The sequence below is a fragment of the Phoenix dactylifera genome, chromosome 6 (assembly GCF_051530095.1).
Source record: "Phoenix dactylifera cultivar Ajwa chromosome 6, Ajwa_hap1_PhDact_Kaust_v1.1, whole genome shotgun sequence".
NCBI classification, from domain to species: domain Eukaryota; kingdom Viridiplantae; phylum Streptophyta; class Magnoliopsida; order Arecales; family Arecaceae; genus Phoenix; species Phoenix dactylifera.
Genome location: NC_143195.1, coordinates 10562326 through 10575510, shown reverse-complemented (window position 1 = coordinate 10575510; position 13185 = coordinate 10562326). Strand labels below are relative to the sequence as shown.

Below are 13185 nucleotides of genomic sequence, written 5' to 3'. Positions count from 1 at the left end.
GAATAATTGCAATCGGATTGCAATTTAATTTAATTAATTGGACTTGATCATGAGTCTTACTTGGAGTAGGATCCTTGGAGTCCTAATTGGATTAGGATTTCAAATTAAATTAGAGTCCTACTTAGAGTAAGATTTCTAAAGTCCTAATTACCTTAAGGCTGAAATTTAATAAGTCCTTATTACAATAGAATTTTCTAAAGTCCTAATTAATTTTAATTTTAATCTAATTAATTAAAAGACTCCTAATTGGATTAGGATTGAAGAGTTCAATTGAGTCATGGTTCAATTAAATCCTAATTAGATTAGGATTTGGAGGAAATTGAAACGGGTGCAAATCCTATTTTGAATAGGATTGAATCCTAGCACTTGGACCCAACCCTCCCACATAATTAGATTGAGTGGGTGCTAACCAAATGAGAGAAGAGGGAGGGGCGTAGGCTGGTGGCATGAGGGAAAAAGGAGGGGCCACACCCCTCCTATTTTGAATTCACAATGGGATAAAGATGAACTCCTAAAATTTAGGAGCTTATCTCTATCCACACACCATAAAAGAGGGGTTCAAATGGGCTACGAATTTTTTTATGGTTTTTCTTGGGATTTTTGGCAGCAAGGAACCTCCTTCCATTCCTCCTTTCAGCTACAAGGAAGCAAGGGAAAAGAAGCTCTTGGCGTGGTCTACTTCATCCCCTTTCTTGGTTCCAACGCGAAGGAAAAAGAAAAGGCTGCGGGTTTTTGTTCTCTTTCCATTGAACCATTCTTCTTATTCCTCGTCCCTTAGGCATTCAAGAATTGATTGATAGGGAGGATATCAGCCATCAATAGCCATCTCTGCAAGGGGGCTAACACCCCGGGGAGATCTAAAAGCTTTGATCTATGCTTTGCCTCGTGTGGATACCCGTAGAGGCTGGACGCGTGTGCGGCTTCCACTGAACCTTTATCAAATACCATGTAAATCAGATTTGCGGAGACCATCTACCTACACAAGATGAAGATCTAATCTTCTTAATGATTTTAAAATGGTTTATAAGAATTTAATCCTAATCTATCTACAAACGACGGTTTTAAAATACATTCATGCGATGAACGGGACCTTGCATGCCTTCCGCTGCAGATCTGAAAATGTTTGAAATTTTTCTGCGGCATGCATCAGATCCTAACAGTGGTATCAGAACCATGGTTATATAGATTAAAATTAGGATTAAATTTTTAAAGGCATTTTAGATCTGAAATTTAAGGGATTATGCTTGCTGAAATTTATGTATGCAGAATTTTCAGCTTGCTGATTTTTTTGCATGCTGATTTTTTTGGATGCTTAGATTAATGATTCTAATGCTTTGATAATATGATTACAAATGTTTAGAATCAAATCTTGCATGATCAGCAAGTCATGAGATGAAATAATCAGTTAAATTATAGATCTAAAAATAATTTTTATGCATGTGATGCGTATGGTGATGATCATGGATGGATCCTTTTGAATGTGCTGAAATATTCTGCGATGTTTTGTGATGCATGTAATTTTAATTTTTAGATGCCTGCGTGCATCTTAAATTCATGTATTAGAGACCCGCGTGTCTCATGAAAAAGGGTTGTAATTAATTCTTTATTTTTATTTAATTTTTAAAGCAATATGGGATGTAATCTGTGATGTGTGTTGCACGTCGATGGTTGATCGATATGTACATCAACAAGCTCAACATGCGCGGATCGAGATCAAGGATTGATTGAAGATGGATCAAGGAGTTGATCACAATTGGACCTAAGGGATCAAGATCGAATCAAGAGTTGAAGACGATCTAACCAATTGACGTGCATGTGCTTGTAAAATGACCCCATCCTGGATCCATCATCATCACCATTATATTTATTTTGTTGATAAATGTCTGGATGTTTAATGCTTATGTCTATGCGGGTAGATTTATATTTGCATGAGAAGTGAATACACGATCGAGTGAGACCTAATTATAAACCTCCCTAATCAGTCGAGGGTGAACCCACATGAGTTAGTCATATTAGATTAATTGATCTAATTGGTATCTAGGCAAGCCTAAAAGGTGGTTACTTAATTAGGACCTTACTCTCCGAGTAAGGAGAGCCTCCTACCTGCTTACGTGGCCAATTGTTCGATTATCTCTTATGAAGAACTTAAGTTGCAAATACTAAGATATGATTATGCAATATTAAGTCCATAGGTCTTCCACCTAGTAGAGCTGCTAAGGTCTTTCCGGTGTTGATTTGTCTCGACTGGACACAGTGGGCAAGTAGCATCAGGGGATTGGACCTCTCTATTAGACATGAGATGTTGCGGGGTAAAGGTGGGGTTGGGCACCAATAACTGTTAGGTAAGGATCAAATGATAACTTTATTTCTGCGGTTATACGGTGGGTCTGACTTAACTAAATAATGGGGCCAATAACTGTTAGGTGAGGTCTTCATGGCTTAGAGACCAAGTACCACTGTAATTTGCTTGAGAAGCATTGTACAAGAGTTGTACACTCATCCATTTATATATCACCAATAACTGTTAGGTGAGGCGGCATGTAAATCGGTGAGACCGCAGTACCCACTAGAAATCTTAGTCGCATAGGATTTTCGTTTCTCCATCAGGGGAGTATGAAGGATTCGAGAAAATAGTAGGAGCATATTTGTTTTAAAAGTTTCTAGAACAAATTAAGTTCAAGTACAAAGTCTAACTAGAATCTTTACTCTCTACATATCACAATGTCAGCTTCAAATCCTTTAACCCGTATTCTTGAGACCAACCGACTGACCGGAACCAATTACAAAGACTGGCTTAGAAAGCTCAAAATTGTTTTGAATTGTGAGAAACTAGGGTATGTACTCGAGAATGATATTCCCAGGTTACCAGCACATCCTACTGATGCTCAGCGTGAGACGCATCAAAAGTGGACAGATGATGACATTAGGGTCAAGTGCTACATCATGGCATCCATGACTAATGAACTTCAATACCAGCATGAGAACATGAAGACTGCTAGGAAAATACTGCACACCTGCAAGAGTTTTATGGTGAGCAGAGCCGCACTACACGCTTTGAAGTATCCAAAAGGATCTTCAAGGCAAAGATGCGCAAGGGGCAGTCTGTCCATGATCACTGTCTGACTATGATCAAGGACCTAGAGGAGCTTGAGAAGCTCGGTATGACCATGCATAAGGAACTGCAGATAGATCTGATCCTACAATTCCTTCCTGGTTCATTTGGGCAGTTTATAGTAAACTACCATATGAATAAAATTGAATGCACGAAGACTGAACTATTGAATATGTTGGTAACTGCTGAGGGAGCCTTGAAAGTTTCAAGGGGCTCTATTCTGGCTGCTGAGCTGACTTCTGGTTCCAAGAGAAACTCTACTTGGAAGAAAAAGAAGCCTGTAAAGAAGATGAAGGAAAACAAAAGCCGAAGAAGGAAGTTCATAAGAAAAAGGCTAATGACAAGGGAAAATGTTTCCACTGCAACGTCGACGGCCATTGGAAAAGGAACTACCCTTCATATCTCGAGAGCCTGAAGAACAAAAAGGCAGACACACCTTCTGAAGGTATGTTAGACTTACTCGTAGCTGAAACTAACCTTACGGTTTCTTCTACTTCTAGTTGGGTTATAGATTCTGGTTCTAGTGCTCATTTGTGCACTACTATGCAGGGTCTAAAGAAAAGTAGGAGGCTGGCGGAAGGTGCAGTAACCCTTCGGGTAGGCAACGGGGCAAGAGTTGCTGCTGTAGCTGTGGGCACCTATCCTCTGCGACTACCGTCTGATTTTAGTTTATTGCTTAGAGACTGTTATTATGTCTCTGCTGCTAGCAGGAATTTGATTTCTATTTCGAGTTTAGCATAGGATGGTCATGTATTTACATTTGACAAAGACTGTTGTTCTATTTATTTCAGAAATAAATTAGTTATACGTAGTTTCATGATTGACAATCTCTATCACTTGCATATTGATGTGTATATGAATGTGTCTAAGCAAGTAGTGAGTGCCATAGGATCCAAAAGATCCAGAGATGAGATAAACCAGAAGTATTTGTGGCACCTCATACTTGGCCATATTGGAGAGGACATAATGAACAAAATGGAGAAAGATGGGCTTCTCGTTTCATTGACTTTCGAGTCATATCCAGTTTGTGAGTCCTGTCTTCAAGAAAAAATGGCTAGATTACCTTTTGTAGGACATGGGGAGAGGACCACTAAAATACTTACCTTGGTACACACTGATGTGTGTGGCCCATTTGATGTGCTAGCCAGAGGTCGTTATTCGTACTTCATTATCTTTACCGACGACTATTCATGATATGGGTATATGTATCTTATGAGATACAAATCTGAGTCTTTTGAAAAGTTCAAAGAGTTCAAAAATGAAGTAGAAAAACAAACTGGAAAACTCCTTAAAGCTCTTCGATCAGATCGAGGAGGAGAATACCTTAGTGGAAAATTTCGGGACCATCTCAAGGAGAATGCCATAGTCTCACAATGGATGCCTCCGGGTACACCTCAACTCAACGGGGTGTCGGAAAGGAGGAATCGGACTCCATTGGATATGGTCTGATCCATGATGAGCTTCACAGATCTGCCTATGTTTCTTTGGGGAGATGCCTTACTATCCACGATTTATTTATTGAATAGAGTTCTCTCTAAATCCGTTCCTACCATACCGTATGAGATATGGCATGGTAAGAAGCCGAGTCATGGTCATTGATGCAAAAATAAAATTGTTCTCCCAAGTGCAGGAGAATCGCACAAGTAGTAAATTCTCGGAAGTCCGAGGTCGAATCCTCAGGGAACGAAATATATATGAGATTATTTAATATAATTTTAGATTAATTAATTCAATAAATTTGTGGATTAAAATTATGTTTTGATTTTCAGAAATTAAAATCGGAGAACAATATAGCAATAAACAAAGTTCAATAAAATAAAGATGGTAGGGATCTGGAATCCCCCTTGACGATATTGCATCCAAGAAATAAACTCTATGGTTCTTGATTAAAAATGAGTGGTAGGATAGATCTAATCATGGTATATGTTTCATGAACATATGAACTCAATTTCTAAGCATTTGTCGTGCTTTCTACGTCTACGACGAATCAAATACTAAAGCAATCCATATATCAATAATCATAATCCATTTAAGAACTATCTACGAAATAACTATGCATAGATCAAAAACATATCAGTAAATATAATTCATTCAAGGCAAAAGTTTAGAGTTTACTTCAAAGAGCAATACATCAAAGGTTCATCCATCTCCCTCCCTAAGAAATTAGCCACTCATTGAAAACATTAATCCCCCTTTCATTTTTTTCTTTTTCTTTTCGGAAACAGGGAAGGCCCTGTTTCCCTTTCTTTTTTTTTCTTTTGACAGAGGGCTCTCCTCTGTTTCTTCTTTTCTTCCGAATGAGGGATACCTCCTCCCAGCCGAGAGAGCCCTCCTTTTAAAATGCGATGAGTCCCTCATCTCCCGGAATACGTGGAGATGCCGAGTATCCCGGACGCGAGAAGCTCGGACGTGGATGGATCGCGATCTTCGCGGGATGCACGCGGACGCTGGGAGCTTCGCGGGTGGATCGTTGGAGATTCGAGAGGAGCTGGGATGCGTGGATTGCTGAGAACTGGGAGAACCTGGGACGCATACGCTGAGATCACGGACGCGGGATGTCTAGGAGAGGCTGGATCGCGGTGGATTTTTGCACGCGGATGGCCGGGACTTTGCTGGGATGCGGGATCTTCGAACGCGGACGGCTGCAGGATGTGGACGGATGGGATGCGGACGTTGGGAAGACGCTCGCGAATGGCTGGGAGGCGTTGGATGCGGCTGGAACTCGGGAGAAGCTGGATTGCGATCGCTTGCATTGCGGGATGCTCCAATGCATGAGATCCGGAAGATGCGCTGGTGGGGAGAAAGATTCAGGAGCTTCGCGGATGAGGCGGAAGAAGTGGGATGAAGTCGGAACTCAGGGATTGTGAGATCTGATTGTGGAATCCGAAAGCTAGAGCGCGTGAGATGCGTGGGAGGATCAGTCGGACGCGTGGGAAGCTGGTAGAAGGGCCTTGGATGCATGGGAGATGAACCGTGGACGGCTGGACTTTGCTGGGATGGTGCACGTGGAGAAGACGGGAGGATTGCAATTGCTTGCATCGCGGGAACACGTGAGAATGGGGCACGGACGCTGGGACTCGGCTGCTTGGATGCGTGGGTGATGAACCTGGACGGGAAGAAGGCTCATGGACGTTGTGATATGGGCTCGGCTGAAGCACGGATGTGTGCAGGATTCCTTCAAATGGACTTAGTCGAAATGGGGAGGACATGCTGCTGCTGGATGTGGCTGCAACTGGGACTGACCTTATGTGGTTGACTAGTCACCTACTATGATGCATCTTTTTGAACCCAATGTGCATTTTAACTTTGATTTCCGATCACCTGCACCCCACAAAAATATAATATTAATACAATATTTCTATCATTATTTGTTAGCAATAATACTAATTTAAGTGATGTGTAGATCGCACTTTTGTGCTCTCATCACACCCCCCAACTAGCTTATTGCTAGTCTCTAGCAATTCAGAGTAAATAATAATATGAGAGTACAAAAAGTGTTGGTTCATCCTTTGATGTTTTATTAGAACTAATTGCATAAAATTAAGATAAATACTCACTTTCGTAGGAATCATGATTGCACTTAGCACGTGCAACAAGCCGTTAAACCCCTAGGTTACCCTAGTGGACGAGTGTTGTCTCGTGAGGGTTTTCAGGGATGCTACCCACAAACATCATGAATGATATGACATGAGATTCTAATAGAAATATGAAATAAATCTTAAGCTAATACACATGTAATTAATTGATATATATTTTCAAGCATGGCAACTGTCAAGGCAAGGAAATATAAAAGTGTAGTGTGCATCAAACCGCATGACTTTCTCAGAGTACTAATACCTCCACCACAACAGGGCACCGCCTGAGTTTTAGGTGCACTACTCAAGTTCACAAGTGTTTTCTACAATTTATTAGAACTTGATCCATCAAATTTTCAGAATATCACATGTTGTCTAAATCTGTCATGAATGGTTCGCATGTAAAGAAAGAATTATCAATCTCAACTAAACAACCTGGGTACACGGAGGTCCAATACAATGGAGTCAAACCAGCCATTACCACATGTCACTAGGTTCAGCCTAACCAACTCATTATTTTTATTTCAATTTTTTAATTTTTTTTTTTTCAATACACATGACAACTACAGCTATCCAATCCCATTAGGCTCTAGTAAGGTCCATGTAGCGAGCTTTCAGCCAATGACCCCCGATCCAGTTGGCTCAAGACATTAAGTGAAACACCCCTCGGGCTTAATTACTCGAACCAGACTACGCCACGAGGCCAGACTTGTCATCATAAGGATTTTTTTTTTTATTATATATATATATGCAAGAAAAGAAATGGTAGACTGAACCATATAAATATTTTTATTATATATGTGACTGCATCGTGACTATAGGTCAACCAAAGTCGGATCATAAGGCACCTAAGTAATCTAGTCGGGATATTCAACCTCTATCTTTATGTGAAAACCAAATCCTGAACCTTATGGTACGAACAAGAATACTCATACTTCTTTCATGGATAAGGCTAACAAAAATGCAGTTAACAAATATGAACTCCTGAGGCCTTCCTATTGTCATTTAGTACACGTGTGGGGATCTAATAATAGGTCTCTGATCAGTCATAGTATGCATGTGTTCCTTGCCTTAATAGTTGCACAAACTCAATATGAAAATACATGTGCATTTGCTCAGAAAAGAAAGCAATAGAATAAATCAAATGCAAAAACAAGTTTTTTTTTTTTTTTGGATCAAAATTTCCCTCCCCCCAACTTAAACATTGCATTGTCCTCAATGTAAAAAAAATGCAAGAAAACTATATATGAGAGACAATAGAGAAAATAATAGAGAGAAGAAGAATACCTTGAGCTGTTGATTTTCAAAAAAAAAGACCTACAAAATAAGAAGAAAACTAGAAATAAAAGAAAAAATTTTATTCTAACTAATATACACGTACCTTGGCCTTCATGTTCAGTCATAAGAAGGCTCCCCCAAGAAAAAGGAGTCCTCTTCATCTGCAAAATTTTCAAGAAAAGGTTTTAATCTGTGTCCATTTACCTTAAAAATTTGACCATCCTGTGGATTCTCAATTTCAACTGCCCCGTGTGGAAAAACAGTTTTTACAATGAAAGGACCTGTCCATCTTGATCGTAACTTTCCAGAAAACAGATGTAAGCGAGAGTCATACAAAAGAACTTTTTGTGCAGGCTCAAAAGATTTTCTTAGAATTGAGTTATCATGCCTAATTTTCATTCGTTCTTTACAAAGTCTAGCATTGTCATACGCATCCCGACGAATTTCATTCAATTCACTTAATTGTAATTTTCTAGCGAAACCAGCATCTGACAGTTCAAAGTTTAATTTTCTAATGGCCCAATACGATTTATGCTCTATTTCAACAGGTAGATGACATGCTTTTCCATAGACTAGCCGATACGGGGACATACCAAGAATAGTTTTATAAGCAGTACGGTAAGCCCACAATGCGTCAAAAAGTTTTAAAGGCCAATCTTTGCGTGATGGATTCACCGTTTTCTCCAAAATTCGTTTAATTTCCCGATTGGCTAACTCTACTTGGCCACTAGTCTGCGGGTGATAAGGAGTTGCAATTCTATGAGTGATACCGTACTTTTGCAATAGGATCTCAAAAGGCTTATTACAGAAATGTTTTTCCCCATCACTAATTATAACCTTGGGCATCCCAAATCGTGAAAAAATATTTTCTTTTAGAAATTTCAAAACAGGTTTGTGATCATTAGTTCTACAGGCAACAGCTTCTACCCATTTTGACACATACTCAACACCAACTAAAATATACTCATATCCAAAAGATGGTGGAAATGGGCCCATAAAATCCATGCCCCACATGTCAAAAATTTCAATAGCAGTAATGGGCTGAAGAGGCATCATTTGCCTACGAGTTAGACTTCCAATACGTTGACATGGGTCACATGTCCTACAGAACTCGTGGGCATCTTTAAATAGTGTAGGCCAATAAAAACCACATTGTAACACCTTAGCTGCTGTTTTCTTAGATGCAAAGTGTCCTCCGCAAGCACTGGCATGACAAAAAGAGAGTACACTTTGAATCTCCTGATCCGGTATGCATCTTCTAAAGATTTGATCATTGCAATACTTGAACAAATAGGGGGCATCATAATAATAACTCCTTACTTCACGCAAGAAATTATTCTTATCATTTGATCCCCAATGCTCCGGCATCCGGTTCGTGACAAGAAAGTTTACAATATCAGCATACCACGGCATAGTAGAAAGTGCAAACAATTGTTCTTCAGGGAACGAGTCCTTGATGGGCAACTGTGGCACCAAATCATGAACAACTAGCCGTGATAGATGGTCAGCAACCACATTCTCTACTCCCTTTTTATTTTTGATAGTGATGTCAAATTCCTGGAGTAGAAGTATCCATCGTATTAAGCGTGGTTTGGCATCTTTCTTATCCAATAAATATTTTAGCGCTGCATGATCTGTAAAGATAACAATAGGAGCACCAAGGATATAAGAGCGAAATTTGTCTAATGCAAATACTACCGCAAGCAATTCCTTCTCGGTGGTGGTGTAATTCATTTGAGCATCATTTAAGATTTTGCTTGATAGTAGATGACATATGGCTTATTATCCTTGCGTTGTCCTAGGACAGCTCCTATCGCATAGTCACTAGCATCGCACATGATCTCAAAAGGTAATGACCAATCAGGTGGTCGCACGATGGGTGCAGTGCTAAGCATAGCCTTCAATTTTTCGAATGCCTCTTGACATGTTTCGGTCCAATCGAACGGTGTATCAAGGGATAAGAGGTTATATAATGGTCGAGCTATGACACTAAAGTCCTTGATGAACCTCCTATAAAATCCCGCGTGACCCAAAAATGATCTAACATCTCTAACCGTCTTGGGTGCAGGTAGCTTGGCGATTAAGTCAATCTTAGCTCTATCAACTTCCATGCCCTTCGATGAAACAATATGTCCTAGGACAATTTTCTTTGGCACCATGAAGTGGCATTTCTCCCAATTCAGTATCAGATTCTTTTCTATACACCGAGATAAGACAGTTTGTAAATATAACAAACAATCATCAAAAGAATCGCCAAAAACAGAGAAATCATCCATAAACACTTCTAAAAATTTCTCATTCATGTCTTCAAAAATACTGAGCATGCATCTTTGGAATGTTGCAGGTGCATTACACAACCCGAATGGCATCCGACGGAAAGCGAATGTGCCAAAAGGACAAGTGAAGGTAGTCTTCTCTTGATCTTCTGGTGAAATCTCGATTTGGTAGTATCCAGAATAGCCATCGAGAAAACAATAGAAATTGTGTCCTGCAACTCTTTCTAAAACTTGGTCTAGGAAGGGTAGGGGAAAGTGATCTTTCCTAGTGACCAAATTCAATTTTCGGTAGTCAACACACATGCGCCAACTCGTCGGAACACGAGTTGGAACTAGTTCACCCTGCTCATTTTTGACTACCGTCAGACCCGACTTCTTAGGAACGACTTGAGTAGGACTTACCCATTTACTGTTGGAAATTGGGTAAATAATACCCACATCAAGCAACTTGAGGACTTCTGCTTTAACCATATCTCTCATCGTAGGATTCAACCTGCGTTGCATTTGCCTTGTGGTTTTGGCATTGTCCTCCAAATATATCCTGTGCGTGCAAATTAAAGGGCTAATCCCCTTCAAGTCGGCAATAGACCATCCTAAAGCTCCTTTATGATTCTTTAGAACACCAAGTAATTTTCTTTCTTGGGCATGATCCAGATCAGATGAGATGATTATAGAAAATGTATCCTCGGGTCCAAGAAAGGCATACTTGAGTTCCTTCGGTAAAGGTTTCAACTCGAGCTTAGGTGTTTGTTCATGGGATGGTACTATCTTTGCTTTTAGAGGTGGCAACTGTTCAAATTCCTCTATTCTCGGTCTCCACCCATTGACCATCATGACATCCGAGTTATCTAAAATAGGTGGGACCATATCATCAGCAGTACCTTCAGAACACCAATCTATCAAACCATTGTCGGTCAATTCAGTAAATGTTTCTTTTAACAAATATTCTTCCGCAATGGTTTCAACCCATTCAACTTCTTTACTTTCTTCATGATCACTGGGTTGTTTGCCTATACTAAAGACGTTCAGTTCCAAAGTCATATTGCCAAAAGAAAGCTTCATGATACCATTCCTACAATTGATCAATGCATTAGAAGTTGCAAGGAATGGACGTCCTAAGATGACTGGAATCTGAGATGGTGAATTGGAAGCCGGATGTGTGTCCAGTATGATAAAGTCGACAGAAAAATAGAACTTGTCTACTTGGACCAACACATCTTCGATAATCCCTCGAGGGACCTTCACTGACCGGTCAGCTAATTGTAAGGTCACAGTTGTTGGCTTCAACTCACCCAAACCGAGTTGCTCATATACCGTATATGGCAACAAGTTCACACTCGCTCCTAAATCTAGCAATGCTCGCTCAATCCTAAAATTGCCAATGATGCACGAGATAGTTGGGCAACCTGGATCCTTATATTTAGGAAGATTGTTATGCTGTAAAATTGCACTCACATTTTCAGCCAGAAATGCCTTCTTCTTGACATTTAAACGACGCTTGACAGTGCACAAATCTTTTAAAAATTTTGCATAGGAGGGCACTTGTTTGATTGCATCAAGAAGAGGTACATTAATTTTTACTTGCTTAAAAAGCTCAAGAATTTCAGAGTTTGGTTCAAGCTTTTGCAAGGGCTTTAAGCTTTGTAGAAATGGTGCAGGAAAAGGACATTCAATTTTTTCAGTAGATGTTGGTGCTTCATTTTCTTCATTATCCTTTTCTTTTGTCTTGGGAGGGTCAGAATCAGGTATGACTTGTGTTTGTTCTGGGACTGGTCGGTCAATAACCTTTCCACTTCGCAAAGTTATTATACTCTTTGCTTGTTCTCTATGCGAAGTTGAAGATGATGCATTGCTACCGCCATAGATTTGAGGATTAGGTTGTGGTTGAGCTGGTAGCTTACCTTTCTCTTGAGCACTTAAAACAGTGGTCAGCGTTGTCAGTTGATTTCTTAAGTCATCATTGATTTTAGCTTGACCTTGCATGAAAGATTGCAAAGTTTCTTCGAGACTGGGTTTTTGAGGGGGTGCGTGTGCATAATGAGGTTGCGGTGGTGGAGGAGTTGGGTTATATACTTGTTGAGGTTGGTCATTCCTCCACCTGAAATTTGGATGGTTCTTCCATCCAGGGTTATAAGTACCCGAAAAAGGATTATTAAAAGATTTTTGATATGTATTCATAACATTGGCCTGATCATGCAAGACTTCCTTGAATGCGGGTATTGTGGGGCAATCAGTGGTGAGATGACCAGGCATCTCACAAATCCTACAACACTCGCTGTTATATTCTAAGGTCTTGACGGGTTCAATCCTTCTAAGTTCAATTTCCTCTACCTTCCTAGTAAGGGCTGCCATTTTAGCCTGAATATCATCCTGAGTACTAAGGTTGTAAAGGCCCCCGTGTCCAATGCTAGTAGGCTTAGCCAAAGGTTTATTCACTCTATCCCCTGTATCCCATAATTGTGCAGTCTCTGCGAGAGAATCTAAATAATCCCATGCCTCATCGGGTTGCTTTTCCAAAAATAGACCATTACACATAGTGTCTATAAATTGTTTTAATTGTGGAGACAACCCTTTGTAAAAGAAACTAATGGTTCTCCATGTTTCAAACCCGTGATGAGGACAAGAGAGAAGCAAATCTTTAAATCTCTCCCAGCATTCATAAAATGTTTCATGGTCTTTTTGTTGGAAGTTACTAATGTGTCTTTTCAAAAAGTTAGTCCTTTGTACGGGAAAGAATTTTTTCAAGAATTCTCTTTGCATATCCTGCCATGTTCCTAGCGATCTAGGTCTCAAGGAGTTCAGCCATGTTTTGGCTTTATCCTTTAAGGAAAAAGAAAACAAGGTCAATTTAAGGACATCTTCCGATACATTTGGCACTCTAAATGTGATGCTAATTTCCTCAAAATCCTTAAGGTGAAGATAAGGGTTCTCAGATTCCATTCCA

The 13185-nt window shown here is 39.9% G+C and overlaps 1 pseudogene; it reads left to right on the top strand.

Annotated features, from left to right (window-relative positions):
- Positions 1-12846: 12846 nt before the first annotated feature.
- Positions 12847-12944, top strand: LOC120109268 (small nucleolar RNA R71; annotated as a pseudogene).
- Positions 12945-13185: the final 241 nt, after the last annotated feature.